This window comes from Rhinolophus ferrumequinum, chromosome 23, assembly GCF_004115265.2.
Source record: "Rhinolophus ferrumequinum isolate MPI-CBG mRhiFer1 chromosome 23, mRhiFer1_v1.p, whole genome shotgun sequence".
In the NCBI taxonomy this organism is placed as follows: Eukaryota; Metazoa; Chordata; class Mammalia; order Chiroptera; family Rhinolophidae; genus Rhinolophus; species Rhinolophus ferrumequinum.
Window position 1 is genome coordinate 23,748,055 of NC_046306.1, and position 16,351 is coordinate 23,764,405.

The 16,351-nt window shown below is 50.0% G+C and overlaps 1 protein-coding gene across 1 annotated transcript in view; it reads right to left on the reverse strand.

Moving 5' to 3' along the window:
* Positions 1-16,351, reverse strand: part of RSPO4 (R-spondin 4) — a 37,275-nt gene that overhangs the window by 5,249 nt on the left and 15,675 nt on the right. The window lies entirely within an intron of this gene.

Consider the following 16,351-nt stretch of genomic DNA (forward strand, 5'->3'; position numbering starts at 1 on the left):
CAGCTCTTTTGTATCATGAGGTAGAAACTGTGTGTTTAGGGTTGTGGAGAAATAAGATAAAAAGAGCTTGGGTCCCTGAGGAAGATAGAAAGGCTGTACCAGCCCTGGACTGCCTGTATGGGTTATTACATGAGGAGAAATCTACATCTATTTAGTTTAAACCACTGTTATTTGGAGTTCCCTGACACTCACAAACTTAATATTTACTAAAATAGTGTGTATTTTTGAGTGTGTGAGGTGCACCTTCATGTTACGGGTGGGGGTGAGGGAACCGTCATCTTCCTGCTTGGTCTTTTAACAATACTCCCTTCCTCACCACTATCAAGGGTTTCAAATATCATCAGCTATAGCAAGTTGAGGGAAGGAACTTTTTTGTTGCTCCACAATTGATAACCAGAACCCCAAAACTGGGAAGAAAGAGGAAGCAAATACCCTAGAATCGAAAGAGACCCTCTCCTAGGCTCATAGGGAGTCCAGTGGATCTGCTCCTTCCCTCTGTCAACCCGAAGATCACCTGATAAAACTGACCACTTAGACAGAGGGACTCATGGGCGTTTGGAGTTGTCAGCCTGAGGGAGAGGGGGTTGCTGTGGCTTTCTCTCTGTTCTCACCCGCAAAATCAAGTAAGGGGGGATGCAAGGCTAGCCCTCACAGAGACAGAGGGGCCTGCAAGAAGGGGTGACCAGCATGTCGTGTTCTGGTTGGACATTAACTTGTGTTGTAGGCCGGCAGATCTGCTCCTTCCCTCTGAGCAGAGAAAAAAAGACCAGGAGAGAGAAGGCAAAGCCGAGAGGGGAGGCAGCAGTAGCAGAACCTGCATGTCCTTCATGGCAAACACCAGGAGGCTCTCAGTGGCAATGGCCCCCTAGAAGTAGCCAGGCTTAAGCACTGTTGCTGCTGCCTCACCCAAGAAGGCAAGTTGTTGGCAGGTGCCCTAGCAAGAGGCAACAGGGCAAAGCACTGGGGGGAGAAGCTGGGGAGAGTCAGAAAGTGACCAGGTAGCACTAAGGGACAGGAAAGAGCTGGGAAGCTTCTTAGAGTCAGAAATTGGGGAAACATTAAACTCTTTCATGTTTTATGACCCATCAAGGTCAGACTGTTAATAAACCAGTCACATACCTTGGCTTACTTGAGCCCATGGCCACCCAGCAAACCCGTTCTTGACTCTCCAGCTGTCAGCCCCTGCTACCCCTGCCTGTTTCCTATTTATGCCCCATTTTCCTTTTAGAAAAATTCCCCACTGTGTGAGGCCCTGGGGAAGGGCAGATCTGGTGCCTGCCCCTGAAACAGAAGCCAAGAAGGCCCAGACTTCTTCAAGTCAGCAGAGTATGCATTGACCCAAACCTGGCCAATCAGCTACTCACTTCCATGAGCCCAAGTCCCGGGAGTTAGACACAAAGAACGAGGGGATAGGCGGGGATGAGGTTCACAGTGCATGCACAGCTGACTCTGCCCAGAACAGCCTGGGGCCTTTCTTGTTCCCCCTTGCCCTCCTGCTCTGGGATGAGAATTGCCATTTCACCAAATCTGCTCTCAACTCATTGGACTCTGTGAGACCTGCACATCCTGCTCCTAACTCCCATTGCTGTTGCTTACGACTGAAACCACTGACGGCTCCAGTAGGCTCATATGCAGGTACAGTTAAGTGATGCCCCTGGGAAGAGAAACTGCCACAGGGAGCAGAGTAAAGGATTGTGTGTTTCCAAAGCTGTAGACCTGGCAGAGAGAAAGTGTGATGTTGTACGAGGGATTCCCAGGGCCAGACAGAGGACATCAACTGAGACGCGAACAGAGCCCAGACCTCCTACCCAAATGGCCAACAATTTAAATTCTGATGATACCAAGAGCTGGCAAGGCTGAGAGGAAATTTTCCGTTCCGATAGGAGTGTAAACTTTGGAGAACAATCTGGCATCATCTAGTGAATTTGAAGATGTGCCTTTTCTTTTTAAAGTTTTCTTTTATTTATTCATCTATCTATGTATCCATTTATTTATATTTTCCCCAGTTTTACTGAATCGTAACTGACATATAACGTGGTATTAGTTTAAGATGTAAAGATGTACCTTTTCTAAACACAGCAATTTTGCTTTTGGTATAAACCCTAGAGCAGTGTTTCTCAAACGCCAGCAGGCTTCAGCATCTCCTAGCAGGGTTATTACAATGCAGATCACTGGGTTCCACCCCAGAATGTCTGAGATAGGGCCTGAAAATTTGCATTTCTGACTTGTTCCCAGGTGATGCTGACACAGGGACCACACTCTCAAAACCACCGGCTTAGAGAAACTTTTGTGTATGTGTACAAAGAGACATGTACAAAGATGTTTATTGCAGCATTATTTATTAGCAAACAAGGGCAAAAACCTAATCATCTATCCAAAGAATAGGTAAACACATTGTGGTATAGTCATACGACACAGACATGAACCACATATACGACCCAGCTATGATGAATGATGGACGTAGAGTTACAGTTGTCATTGTGACTACATCTTAAAGAGTGCTGAGAGCAAAAAAAACAAGTTGCACAATGAATCATACAATAAGGAGCCATTTATATTACGTTAAAAAACCTGCAAAACCATGAGCTGTAACATTTATGATACATAAATTTACATTAAGACATAACATACAAAGGACTGATAAACACTGAATTCAGGATGTAACACCTCTGAGGTGGTAAGTGGGAAAAGGGATTGGGGAAGAAGACTGGGGAGCTTGCTCGTATCTGTGATATTTAATTTCTTAAAAATCTGAAGCAGATTTTCAAACTGTAGGTTTGAAATACTTCATAATAAAAATATATTTAAAGAAAAAAAGAGTTTAGCCTCTGTTGTGTCCTGGGGGTTGGAGGTGGGGAGAGGACTACATTCATTTTCTACTCCTTCTCCTCCCAGATCCCTTCCCCAAGCCCTGGCTCATCCTCAAGCTGAGGTCTTGGGCAGGGGAAGGTGACAGAAATTCTCAGAGCATTGGGGACCTGAGCCCCGAGCACTAAGCTAATAGTCCCCCACATCTATTCTCTCCCTCCTTCTCAGTATTGGAACCCTAAATTTTAGCGGGGTTCCTATCTTCCAAGAATAAAGACAGCATTTCCCAGGCTCCTTTGCTGCTGTATGTGGTCACGTGTCTAAGTTCTGTCCAATGGGCTTTAAGTGGGCGTGTCCTGTGCCACACCCAGGAAATACCCTTCAAAGGAAGGGCTGGGTTCTTTCCTTCTCTTTCGTCCTTACTCCTGTGAGATTGAGGACTAGGTAGCTGGAACCATGGCAGATGCCGGTGGCAGAGGGACCTAACAGAGAGACACCGTGGCGTGGTCATGCTAACCTAGGACTGTCTACGCCAGATTCTTTTATAGGAGAGGGAGGACAGTGTCCGTCTTGTTTAGGCCACTGGGCCTTTCTGACAGATACCAAGGACTACATGACAATGACTGACGATGCTGGGTCTTCAGTCACGCAGGTGGGCACAGAGTGATGTCGTGGAGACCAGGGTGGCCCTCCGCAGTGCCTCGGCACTATGTAAGTCCGCTGGGCCTGAGATGCCACCCCACCAACAAAGGGCAAAGGGACCCTCACTCCGCTTTAGGTAATCCCTGCCATCTGGCAGAATAGGGCTTTAAATGAGAGATTATGTTCGATTACAGAAAAAAGAAATGACATTTCCTGCAAACTGAATTTGTGGACTCACACCCGGAAGTAGGTGAGAAAAGGAGGCGCAAAGTGGTGAAATGATATGCTCAGGGGTGCCGCAGAGTCACTGGGGAAGGGACCATGTCAGTAGGCCCTACACTGCCTTCTTGGAGCATGTGTCCAGGGCGTCCTTTGTTTCACGCAGAGCCTGGGGCCTCAGGGCTGAGCCACACATGGCCCTGCCGGCCGTTACCGGAGCTCATGGGAGAACTGAAGTCGGCAGAAGTGACTGATAGCAACATAGGTGGGACAAAGCAAAACTTTCCTAACCACTGTCTCTCAGAAGGGCTTAGGGATCACTCAGCATGACCCCTACAAGTTTCAGTGGGGACCCTGAGGTCAGAGGGTGTGGAACCTTCCCCAGATCAGGCAGTCAACAGCAAAGAAGCCCCAGTGAGAACTACGTCACTAATATTTGTGGAGTGCTATTTCAACATTCTGAAGACGAAAGAACCCGACCAGGATCCGCCCCTTGCCCTCGGACAGTGTCAGTGTGTGAGTGTGTGTGTGTGTGTGTGTGTGTGTGTGTGTGTGTGTGTGTGTGTGTGTGTGTGTGACAAGAGCCCACGCGATGGATCTCAACTAGCATCTTTCAACCCCAGGTCTTTGAAAAGAGGTGGCTCTGCCTGTCTTGGCAGTTGGCTGTGGTGCCCTCTAGTGCCCCTCTGTTGTAATGGCACCTCTGACTCTGAATTCTGATGGTCTCACTTGGGCTTTTCATCACCTCCCATAACTCGTTAAAAACAGCAGTGCTATTTTCCTCCATTCCCAAAGTCAAGTGTGTAGAGACTTGAATGCCAATTTTATGAATAATAAGTGATGACAACTAGAGTTTGTATGATGCTGCTTTAGAAAAATCCAAACTTGATGGTTCTTAAATTTGACTGTGCATGAGAATCCCCAGGGAGGCTTGTAACGTGTCTGGTGTCACCCAGGAATGTACCTTTTAACAAATCCAAAATAAATGTAATAGACATTTTGGAAATGTCTTCCCTGCTCACAGCCTCCTTTCCCGGAGAACTGGCCCTGGCAACCATGTTTGCATGACTCTGCTCCCTGGTGGATGGCTGAGCCAGGATGAACAGCTCAAGCAGGCTGGGCCAATGAGACTGTTTCTCGAGAATTTTGACTCTTGGTTGACAGACAATGGTCTGGTCTGGCCTCTTGACCTAAGGACATTTGCAGGAGGGCAGGATGGCCTGTTGCACTGCACATGTGGACAAGATTTGGTACGCATTAGCGTCTGTGGCCCCTCTCTTTGCTAACAGAGGTCCCATCCCTCAGCACTCTCCAAGTCATCTGGCCCCCGCCACCCAGAGGCACTTAATCTGAGCTGGGCCAATCAGAGCATCAGGTCCCCTTGACTACATTGTGGGTTCAGATGCAGGCACGGGTCTCAACAAGTGCTAGTCTTCGGATATTTTTTTGAGTCAACGTGTGTGTGTGTGTGTGTGTGTGTGTGTACATGCACATAAGCTCACGTATGTGCGTGTGTGTTCTTTTCCACTCTATTTGGATTTGGGAAGATGTAGACCAGAGCTGGTGGGCACCACATGAGAGTGTCCCAAGAATGGAGGTCACACAGTGGAAGCAGAGCCAAGAGATTGTTTGTGCACCTGAATCCACCCCTGGGGGTGGGGTCCATAAATTCTCTTCTTTTCTCAAGCCACTTTGAGTTAGGTTTTCTGTCACTGGCAACCAAAGGACTGCTGACCAATACAGAAGCAGAGAGAGAGAGAGAAAAAAAAAAATCAGATGCAGAGAGAGAACAGAAACCAGAAACCTCATGGGCCTCAAAAGATAGAGTTTCTGACCATCTTCCACGGCCCGATTCCCGTCCCCCTAAAGCTTGGCTTACCCCACAGCTCCAAAGAAAGTCATATTCTCACTTGAGCTAGCTCTCCTTCTGTCAGCTTGCAATCAAAATGATGTAAGTCACCAGAGAGGAAACAGATCATGGTATAGCAACTCTGCTTCAGCAAGAATTAGGGTCCTGGAGCACCACCCACACAGCCTGACCAGCATGGCACCCCAAGTGGCCTTGGGGTTCTAGGGAGAACACTTTGAAAACCCCTGGGTCTTTCTATACATCAACTGGATCCTGGCCTTCCTCACTTCCCTCTCCCGGCTCAAATGCACGTTTCTAAATGAAAGCATTGGAGCTCTAACTGCAACCTCCCTGAGTTTTCTTGGGGCACCAGAGGGGCTGACACTGCTTGTGATTTCCCTTAATAACTGTCTCCCATAATCAAGACCATCCTTCCCCAGTCAAATGTCAGTTGGCCTCAAAAGTATGGCCCTGTGTTATTCCAGCAGCTGGGTGACGGGGGAGGCTTGGAATGACATCTGAGTCACTTCGCCTTTCCCACCACCCAGGGATGAGTTGCGACTTGGATGTCCATTTTATGGACAAGGACAGTGGAATCCATCACGTCAGGCTTGGCAGTTTATAAAGGGACACAAATTGAAAACAACTCTGAATACATGCATTAGCCCCGGATGGAGTGATCCATTTATTCATCCATCCATCCATTCATTCAACAAGTAGTTACTGAGCTCTTAGTCTGTTTAAGGTCCAGTGCTAGGGGCTCAATGGTTATGATTGGGGGGGCAAAGTACTTTAACTTTCCGAGCCTCCGTTATTCTACCTGTAACAAGGAGTAATAACTTTCAATTTGCAGGGTTGTTGTGATTAAAGGAGATGGTACAGGGAAAACTTTTAGCTCAGAGCCTGGCACACAGCAGGCCCTCGGTAAACTGGAGCTATTGTCATTATACTGAAGCAGATGACATGTTTTCTGCCCCCGAAAATCTAAGGACATGTGTTATGGCGCAGGTGCCCAAATCCTGGCTCTACCACTCACTGAGTGATCTTGGACAAGTGTCCTCATCTTTGTGGGCCTCAGTTTCCCCATCTGAAAAACTGTGGCAGCAATTCCTATCCCCGTAGGCCTTGTTATGAGGTGTGTGCAAACAAACCAGCAAGCACCTGACACATAGTAGGTGCTTCTCCATAAAGGTAAGTTCCTTTCCTCTTCCTTCATGGTCACGACACACGGTGGGATTGTAAACCCACTTTTGGATCCTCCTCCCCTTTCACAGGTGAGCAAACAGGGCCAGAGGCATCGGTGGACAGCAACTACCAACTACCATCTCCAGGGAGATGGTCGTTCACCCTCAGGATAGTGAAGAGCCCAGGGAAGACACATGAGGAGGCAGCTTTGGTCTTGGGTGGAGGGCAGTGTATTCTTTCTGTTGGGGTCAGGGAATGACCTGCTCTTTAAACGAAGGTTCCCAACCTCAGGGTGACCCGCATCCTTAGGAAACCCCAAGCACCTTGTGGTGACAGAAGTCAATGGCTCAACATTTGCACGTGACCTCTATATTTTTCCATTTGGGGATTTGGAGTAGATTCACGATCATCTCTGCAATATCATGCCTCCCACCCACCTTCACTCGATTGTTTAACTTGAGGGAATCAAAAAGCACAAGGTGATCTCCAGGACCCTGAAAAGTATACATTCTCCCAGACAGGTTCATGTCTTCAGCAGCTCACAGCAAGTCTGTCACTGAAAAATCCTCAACCCAGGTGAAGAACTTCAGCTCCACACTTCAAAACAAAACAAAACAAAACACCCCCAACAATTTGGATAGATTGCCAACATTTAAAAAAATCAAATTTCACAGAAAAAGCTGGAATTTGGGCTTCTCTGGAAAGTCAGAATATCTGTCAACACTGGGCCTGTATTCCCGCAAGGCAATAATTGGTTGGAGTTACATAGATGGGACATATGCCACAGTCCCCACCGTTCCCTATTGTCCCTGACACTGAGGGCACAGGTCAGCTGCTATGTATTATCATCTTGAGCTGCTGTTTCTCTTATACCCGCTTCACTCCCTCACATTAGAAGACCGTGTAGAACAGGGCTTCTTACACTTGGGCAGGCATCAGATTCATCTGGAGGGCTTGTTAACACACAGATGGCGGGGCCTCCCTCCAGAGCTGCTGATTCGGTCAGTCTGGGTGGGGACTGAGAATGTGCATTGCTAACAGGTTCCCAGGCCATCCTGGGAAACACACTTTAAGAGTGGAGTCGGGTTAGGAGCCAGACTGCTTGGGTTCACATCCAGCTCTGCCCCTTCCCCTTGCCATGTGACCTAGAACTAGTGCCGTAACCTCTCTGGGCTTCAGTTTTCCCATCTGTAAAACAGGAATCAACTTAGCTGAACTTACAGATCCTCCTGTGAAGGGCTGAACAAGCCTGACACTTACGAAGGTTTCAGTGATATTACTGTCACCAGCTGTGACATTACATGCCTCCATGGGTGTTTGTGATCTGGACTTGCATTGGTAGCAAGTGCGGAACTTTTTGTTTTCATGTCAACATTTTTTTTTTGGTAGAGTTGTTTCATAATTGGGGTGTGTCCAGAGAAGTGTGTCTTGCATGAGAACATCGTGTGTCACAGTGGACAGAGGATTTAATACAGCTGTCCTGAAGGACCTCCTGGGGGTGAGAAGGATGGGGAAGGAAAGAAAGAGACCCCTGCTCCCTGCCCCAAGGTAGTACAACCTGAGGCTCTGCTCTGGACCCTGCTGTGTCCTTGGGAAGGATCCAGAACCGTGTAGGGAGGTCCCATGCAGAGAGTGCTGGCCAGTGCCTGCTCTGATCCCTGCCTGGCAAAGGGGGACGCATGTCACTGATGACCAGAGGAAATAAACAACATCTGGGCTCCCGCCTGCCCACTCAGCCACCACATATGGGAGGCAGTCTCTGCCACTGGACGATGGATCAGAGGAGCCCCTGGCACTTTCCTGCCTGGGGGGCAGATTGCATCATCCCCAGCAAGGGATGGGCCCTGGAGATGACTCCTGGCTTTGAAACTCCCTGGGGCGAGGAGCGGGGGCGCTAGAAGTGTACAGCCCACCAGACCTTTCTCAGAACCCAGGAGGGAACCTGGAGGGCCTCACGTTTAGCAGAAATGTTGAGGTGGTTTTGGCTTTGGGGCCTGATAAACCACCACTTCCTGGCTGGGTGATCTAAGCTAAGTGCCTTCGCTACTCTGAACCTCAGTCTTCTCTTCAGTAAAATGGGGACAATAGTAGCAATAACCTCTAGGTACTTGTGAAGATAACATGAGATCATCCACACAAAGTGCTTTGCACAGCTCATGGCAGATGAATGAGCACTATTTTATTCCTTGAGTCACAGGATTGCATGGGAGGCACCTGGATCAGCTCCCTCAAGGGCTGGGGCCCAGCTTGGCTTGTTCTCCCTCAAATGTCCATAGACTTGCACATTGTAGGTGCCTGCTATTTCTTAAATGAATGAATGAATAATGGCTTAATAAGTGTTCTCCAAAACAGTTCTTAGGGAGCCTGCAGTCTCGGGAGTAGCAGGATCTTACAGTGCAAAGAACACCAATGATGTCTGCCCAGCTGAGCTCAGAGCCAAGTGAAGGACCCAGGCAGGTGGGGCTGGGCTCAGAGACTGGATTCAGCAGGGATGTTTTCTGGAGAGGCAGATATGGGGATAGGAGCAGGACTAGTTTGTGTAGAAGGATGAAAGGTTTATAAGAGAGGTGAGTACAAGATGATATATGAGTTGGTGGCAGAGAGGAAACTTGGGCAAGGAGCAGATAGCAAACCCTTGCTAATGTGTCAATACACGACCCCTAAAGGGTTAATGGACAAGACCCTCAGCATCTAATAATAATAGTCACACATCCAAAATAGAGACTTTTTATCCTTTGCCTTCCAAACCCGCATCTCCTGTCCATCTTAGACAATGGACAGTCCACTCACCGGCAGAAACCTTGGAGTCATCCTCTCCTTTTTCCCTCATAGCCTTTATGGAATCTATCGGAAACTCGTCAGTTCCACCTCTGAAATATGTCTAGGATCTGACCACTTCTCTCCACTTCCTGTGCTGTCACCCTTCCCCTGTCCAAGCCACCGTCACCCTGCAAAGACCCAAGGCTCTGTGTTCCCGACCCTGCTCCTGCACCCACCCTGCTTCGGCCACGCTGGCCTCGTCCTTGCTGTTCCTCAAACACACCAAGACCACTCCTACATCAGGGCCTTTGCACTTGCTCTTCCCTGTGCCTGGAATGCCCTTCCCACATTCACCCACAAGGCTCATCCCCTCAGGTCTCTGCAGGAATGTCCCCTTCCCTGTGAGACCTCCCTGACCACGGTACCTGAAGTAGCACCCACGTCTTTGACCCCCGCATCCTGCTTTGTTCTTCTTCATTTATCCCCACTTGCTTTGTGTTACATTTGTTTGTTTGTTTGGTGTCTCTTTTCCACCACTGAAAGGTGAGCTCCAGATGGGCAGAGGGAAAACCCCAGCACCAGGAAGAGACTATTTAGCACCTGGCTTTGCTCACTTAACTTATCCTAACGAATAGGTCACATCGCTACCTCATTCTTTTCTAGAGCTGCTTATCATTCCATGTAGAGATGCTGCAAAATTCATTTAGGTGTTATCATACCCATTTCAAAGAGGAGGAAAGTGAGGTCCAGTGTAGTGATGCTGCTTGCCTGAAGTCCTTTAGTGAGAGGTGCAGCGGATAGGCAGACCCAGGCAGTGTGACCACAGGACCTCGCCTCCTGGCTGCCGGCACACCCCTGTACCTCCTTTAATCCTCCACACAGAATCACAGCCCCTTACGAAGGCCTTGCTAAGTTCCCACTGCTGTGCTAAGGCCATTGCTCCCTTCAATATCCATTTGACCTTAACGGAGAGAAAACTATCCAACAGCGGCAGTATAGGTCACCCCGGGACTGACCCCCCCCTTCTGTGTCTCATTCCTTCGCAGTATGCATTTGTTCAATCAGGGGGTGAAATGCAGCTCTCCCTGTCTCTCAGGTCTCTCCTAAATGCTGTATGAGTGATTTTCTGGCCACCCCCTAGCTGGGCTTGGAGAGGTGGGGAACAGCCCTGTCCCGCCCCAGTCACTGATGAAATCCACAGGGAATCCTTTCAGACACTGCTTTACACAGGTTGGGGAGGTGGGGAATGGAGGCTGCCGCTGGAGCCAGCGTTCACACCCACACCTGTTGTTTCACAGCCTGTGGTGAGCTTCAGATTTAAATCCACATCAGAATCACCTGGGGCTGCTTATGAAAAGCAGAGGTGCTGGCCACCTCTCAGTATATGCTTGCTGTTGGTTTAACGCTTATGATGGTGTGCCTGGTGTCATCTGTGTATAAACATGTGTAATCTTCAACACCAGGGCTTCCCAAACTGTAGTGTGCATACACAGTGCCCAGGGACCTTAGGTTCAAACGTAGATTTTGAGGCTAAAGGTCTGCGTGGGACCTGAGATTCTGCTTTCCGACAAAGCTCCCTGGGGGATGCTGGTGGAGCTGTTCCCCAGGCCTCATTTTAAGAAGCCAGGAGGTGGGTGCTGTTACTACTCCTTATTTTGCAGGTGAGGAAACTAAGGCTCCAGGGCTAACAACTATAGGAGGAGAGCTAGACAGAGTCTCCAGACTCTTTCTACTGCTTACCACTCATCGGAGGGGTATTTCCCCAGGTGCCCCAAGTTGGGAACGGCCCCTGCTACACTCAGCATGGCAGAGAGGGGAGGGGTTGGGTTTGTGTGTGCCTCTGGGACAGTGGGAGGTGTATGCTGACCCACGAAACCCACATCCAGAGGATTCTATCGCTTGGGGGTTGAAGCATGGAAAAGGCCTCACCCCAAGCTGGCCTGGCCTGGCCTGGCCCTTCTGGTAGGTGGGGGTGGGGCGTGGACACAGTCCAGAGCAGGCATCCCTCCCCCCACCACACCAAAGCTCTGCTTCCCCATCCCTTAATGCCCCTCCCTGGACCCACTAAATGTTTTCCCCCTGCCACTCATTAAGAACAGTCACATTGCTGTTCCTGGTGGGAGCCCTGGGGACACTGAGAAGCCCAGAGTGGCCACCAGTGACCTTCAGAAAAATCATAGTTTTTTAAAATGAGAGTCATTACTGGATCCTTCATCATTAGGCAGGTTACACTGGAGGTAAGAGCAGCCAGGTGAGGCCAGGAGGGGGGCAGACAGTCATTTTCCAGGGAGATGGGTTTTTCCAGGACCGATTTCCTCAGAGCTCAGTACCCTGTTATCCAATAGAGAACTGTCACAAAGCTGCCCTGAGTGTGAAACTGTCACAAAATCAGTCTGTCTTGGAATTGTCACAAAGCTGTCTTGTGTATAAGAAAGTGTCATAAAGTTGTCAAGTATGTGAAATTATGTAAGAAATTGTCTTGCAATTGTCCCATATGTGAAACCATCATGAAATTGTCGGGTATGTGTGGTTACCATTCTTTTGAAAAAAAATACTGACAGGACAGTTTCTTTTCATGTTATAGGGCTAGGCGTGCTGTATGTGAGTGGCCTTGAAATGCTCTGTGCCTCAGTTTCTTCTTCTGTACCGACCTCATAGGGCTATTTTGAAGATCAAATGCATTTTGCTCAAAACAGTGCGTGGCACATAGCAGGTACTCAAGAGATCTTACTACCTCCTCCCAGCACATACACACACACACACACACACACACACACACACACACACCGCACACACGAATGGACTCGCCCTGAAGCAGGCCTGTTTCTGCTTGCTTGTGGCTGTAGTCCCCGTATGAGCAGAGTAAGAAACTGCCTGCTATACAGCAGGTGCTCGGTGAGGACTTCTGGGATGGGGAATGGACTCGGGTTTTGGCTCCTTCCAGTTTTGGCTCTGTCCACAGTGGGGTGGGATGCTCTGGCTGCGTGACCTCGGGCAGGTTTCTCGTCTCTCTGATCCTCTCTGAGCCTCCCATGGTTGCTGTAAAGCACCCTGAAACCTGTGTATAAAGTGCCTGGCAAGACTGGGGGCAATAAACACTGGCTGTTAATTCCCTTTCCTTTCCCAGGGGAGGTTCTGAGTCCTCGGGCTTGTTATGGATGTGAAGGCTTCTCGTGGCTCTCGGGGAGGGGGAGGCTGTGAACACTTCAGCTTTGGCTGAGTGAAAGGATGACTGCAGCAGTTAGGACCACGGAGGGACACATCCAGCCAATCTGGAGACCCAATGCCACATGCCGGGGGTGAGAGCGATGCCCACGGGTCCAAACCGGGAGGCCTCCCTTGAGCCCCAGAGATGCTGTGAGCACTAGGATTTCAGGAAAGGTGGGGGAACTTTCTAAGACCTGGAAAGCCTGTGATTCCTAAGGTTAATCTGACTGAGAAAGCTACCAGGTTTCGCAGTCTGCTCTACAAATGACCTCCTTTATTCTGCCATATTGAAGTCCTGCAATGAACAGAGCTCAGGGGTAGGAATGAGGAAGGACCACAGTTCGGCCTCGACTCAGACTCACTGTGTGACTTTGGCGGAGTACCTCATCACCCCATGCCTCAGTTTCCCTAGCAGAAAGACAGAGGATGGTTTCGATAAGGGACTTTTGAACTTTCTTTAGCCAAGAAAACCTTCTTTTTCCCCCAAGATGAGACATGGTATGGGAGCTCAGCTAACAGGGCAGGTAAGAGCTAAGCTGTTGTGGCTGAGGCCTAGATGGGGATGATCTCAAGCCCAGTCCTTTTGGTTTCCTTTGCCCACTTCTGGAGGCAGCCCCTGAGGGCATGGAGAACCAAAGTCCCAAAGTGCCAGTGGCAGGAGAGGTGGTGGAGCACTCTGGAGCAGTTAAGAGCAGTGGCTCTGGGGTCAGACAGCTTGGGTTCAAATCCCAACCTAAGCTCTCCTAGCCTCAGTTTCCCCATCTGTGAAATGGGGATAATTACTGTCCTCATGGATGGTTCAGTAAGTTGGTGTGTGACATACTCAGAACGGGGTTTGGCAGATGGTAGGTGCATGGCAGTGGGATAGCTGTGAGCAGTGTGGAGGTCTTACATAGCCAGACTCTGTTGCAACAACCCTATGAAGTATTATTATCTCCTCTTACAGACAAGGAAGTTAAGGCACAGAGAAGGTAAGTAAGTTGCCCGGGATCACACAGCTGGTAAGTGGCAGTCTGAGATCTAAAGCCAGGCAGTCTTAGTAACTGGTAGTTATTATTATGTGTTGGAAAGAACCTTGCCCTCAAAATAGGTCCAACATAAACCCCCCACACACACCTCAATAAATTCAGCTCTAAGGAAGCTTTAGGTGTACGATCAGCGACCAGCGCAGAGAAAAGCCTGGGCCCCACTGCCAGTTTGCATCTGGGAAGGCGGCGGGGTCTAAACAGCAGGGCTGGCGGAGGCAGGCCGAGTCTGGCCCTCACACCGGGCCCTCACGGCATTCCAGAGACAGCCCTAGCCTCTCGCATTCAGCACCCAGAGGACCTGGCGTTTCTGAGGGGTGACACAGAGTCAGGAATCCAGTTTGGGCCTCCAGATATACCAGGCACAGACTGAGCATCTTCAGGGCCCTATTCTGGGCCCGGCCTCCCCCCACAGGCTCCCTCCCCCTCCCAAATACTAGTAGAAGGGAGAGAGCCCAGATGTGGACCCAATCAGTTCTGTGGGTCCTCAGCAAGTTCCTCCCTGCTCCGCACCTCAGTTTCTTCATCTGTCAAGTGGGTGGTTAAACTCGGTGTTTGTAAAGGTCCAATATCCATCCACCCATCTGGGGCGGGGGTATTTCTTAAATGCATACAATGTACCACGCCCTTTTCTAGACTCCAGGAATGTTAAGGGTGAAAACAAAAAACAAAAGCCCTCCCCTTGGCTTTTATTTGAATCATTGAACAAAGCTAAAACACAAATCACAGACCTTTTAGAAAGATGCGCAAAGTGGTACTAGATTGTGAAGGTAAATTCCCCAGGCACTTGGCGCCATGCACAGTCCCGGGGCACGCTGGGTGCTCTGTAAATGTCTGTTGTCTGAATGAATGAACAGGACTTATCTCCTGCTCCAAAACTTGTGACTAAGGGTGGAAACAAAGTCTGCATCCTTCCTCACCCCGCCCCCTGCCACCATGTTTAAAGAGAGCTGCCTCATGAGCATGGAATTGGGGCCAGACACCCCCTCTAGGACTTAGTGAGGGGGGCCACCTCTCTTTGTGCTCTCCACTGCCTCTCCCTCCATGGCGTCCTCCTTCACCACTTCCCGCTTGTGGGTACAGAGCCCCAAAAAGCAGTTTCCAGGCTCTCGGCCTCACATAGAAAGGTGCTGGCTCTGGTAGTAAATGGCCATCGACTGATCAAATGGCCATCAGCTGTGGCTAGTTGGCCGTCAGCTGTAACCAGTGAGCCATTGGGCACTAATATAACTGCCGTGGCTAGGCTAGCAGAAAAAGGGGGAGCTAGCAAGAAGATGGTGGCTGAGACTGCAAGCGGCACAGTGAGGGTTGAGAATTGTGTTGCTCCTGGTTCCTGTGTCTCCAACCCAGCCGCCAGTGAGAGTATAGTGGTATGACTCCCCTACCTATGGCTCCGTGGGTGTTCCTTTTTGGCCTCATCATGTCCTGCGTTCTTGTGTGGGGAGTGGGACCAGAGACCCCGCATGACACTTGGCGTAGTCGGCAGGATCCCCTGCACTACACATGGCGCAGCGAGCAGGGTACGGAGTCGGCCAAAGCTCTCCGAAGGGCAGTGGAGCAGTTTGTGCCTATGAACACTCAGTTGCAGGAAGACCAGGAGGAGCAGCTGCCTGAGAGCTGGAACCCCGTGGAGGGGTGGAAAGACGTGGACAGTTCCCCAACCAGCAAAGGCCGGAGAAAGCGAAGGTCATTGCGGCCCCGTGGGCTGGAAAGTGTTTGCTGAGGCAGCCCGGATGCAGGACTTGTAGTCCCAGGAGGAAACGCTTGCTGAGTCCTCCATGGGAGATGAGGGTGAGGTCAAGGTCATCCCTCACCCCCAGGACAGCCTTGGCAAATGACTATGGACTATGGGGATTTGCCTTCCATCCCTAATTTAATGGACAGCTTGACTATTTCTTTGGGAACATACCACTATGTAGTGGAACTGGCAGATGTTTGCTTTTGTGTCTTGATCGGCCGCCATTGAGAATATGTAAGCACCTTGACTGTGAGCCGCTGTTGTTCCAGCACGGTACCCTGAGAGGCCCAGAGAGAGTGGCAGTGCCCTGAGAGCCCTGGCTGTGCCCAGGGAGACTAGTGGTACCCTAAGAAGTCCAGGAAGTCTGGCTGTGCCCAGAAGTACTGGTGGTGCCCTGAGAAACCCTGGCTGTGACCAGAGAGCTTGGCTGTGTCCAGGAAATAGCATTCACCTCCAGGCTCCTCGCACAGGGCCCCTCGCGGAAGACGCTTGTCGCGTAGATTGTGAGGCGAGAGCCTGTAGGGGTGGAGTGTGGGGACAGAGCCCCAAAAAGCAGTTTCCAGGCTCTCGGCCTCACATAGAAAGGTGCTGGCTCAGGTAGTAAATGGCCATCAACTGTGATCAAGTGGCCAGCAGCTGTGGCTAGTTGGCCGTCAGCTGTAACCAGTGAACCATTAGCCATGAATATAACTGCCGTGGCTCAGCTAGCAGAAAAAGGGGGAGCTAGCAAGAAGATGGTGGCTGAGTCTGCAAGCGGCACAGTGAGGGTTGGGAATTGTGTTGCTCCTGGTTCCTGTGTCTCCAACCCAGCCGCCAGTGAGAGTATAGCGGTGTGACTCCCCTACCTATGGCTCCGTGGGTGTTCCTTTTTGTCCTCACCATGTCCTGCGTTCTTATGTGGGGAGCGGAAACAGAGAC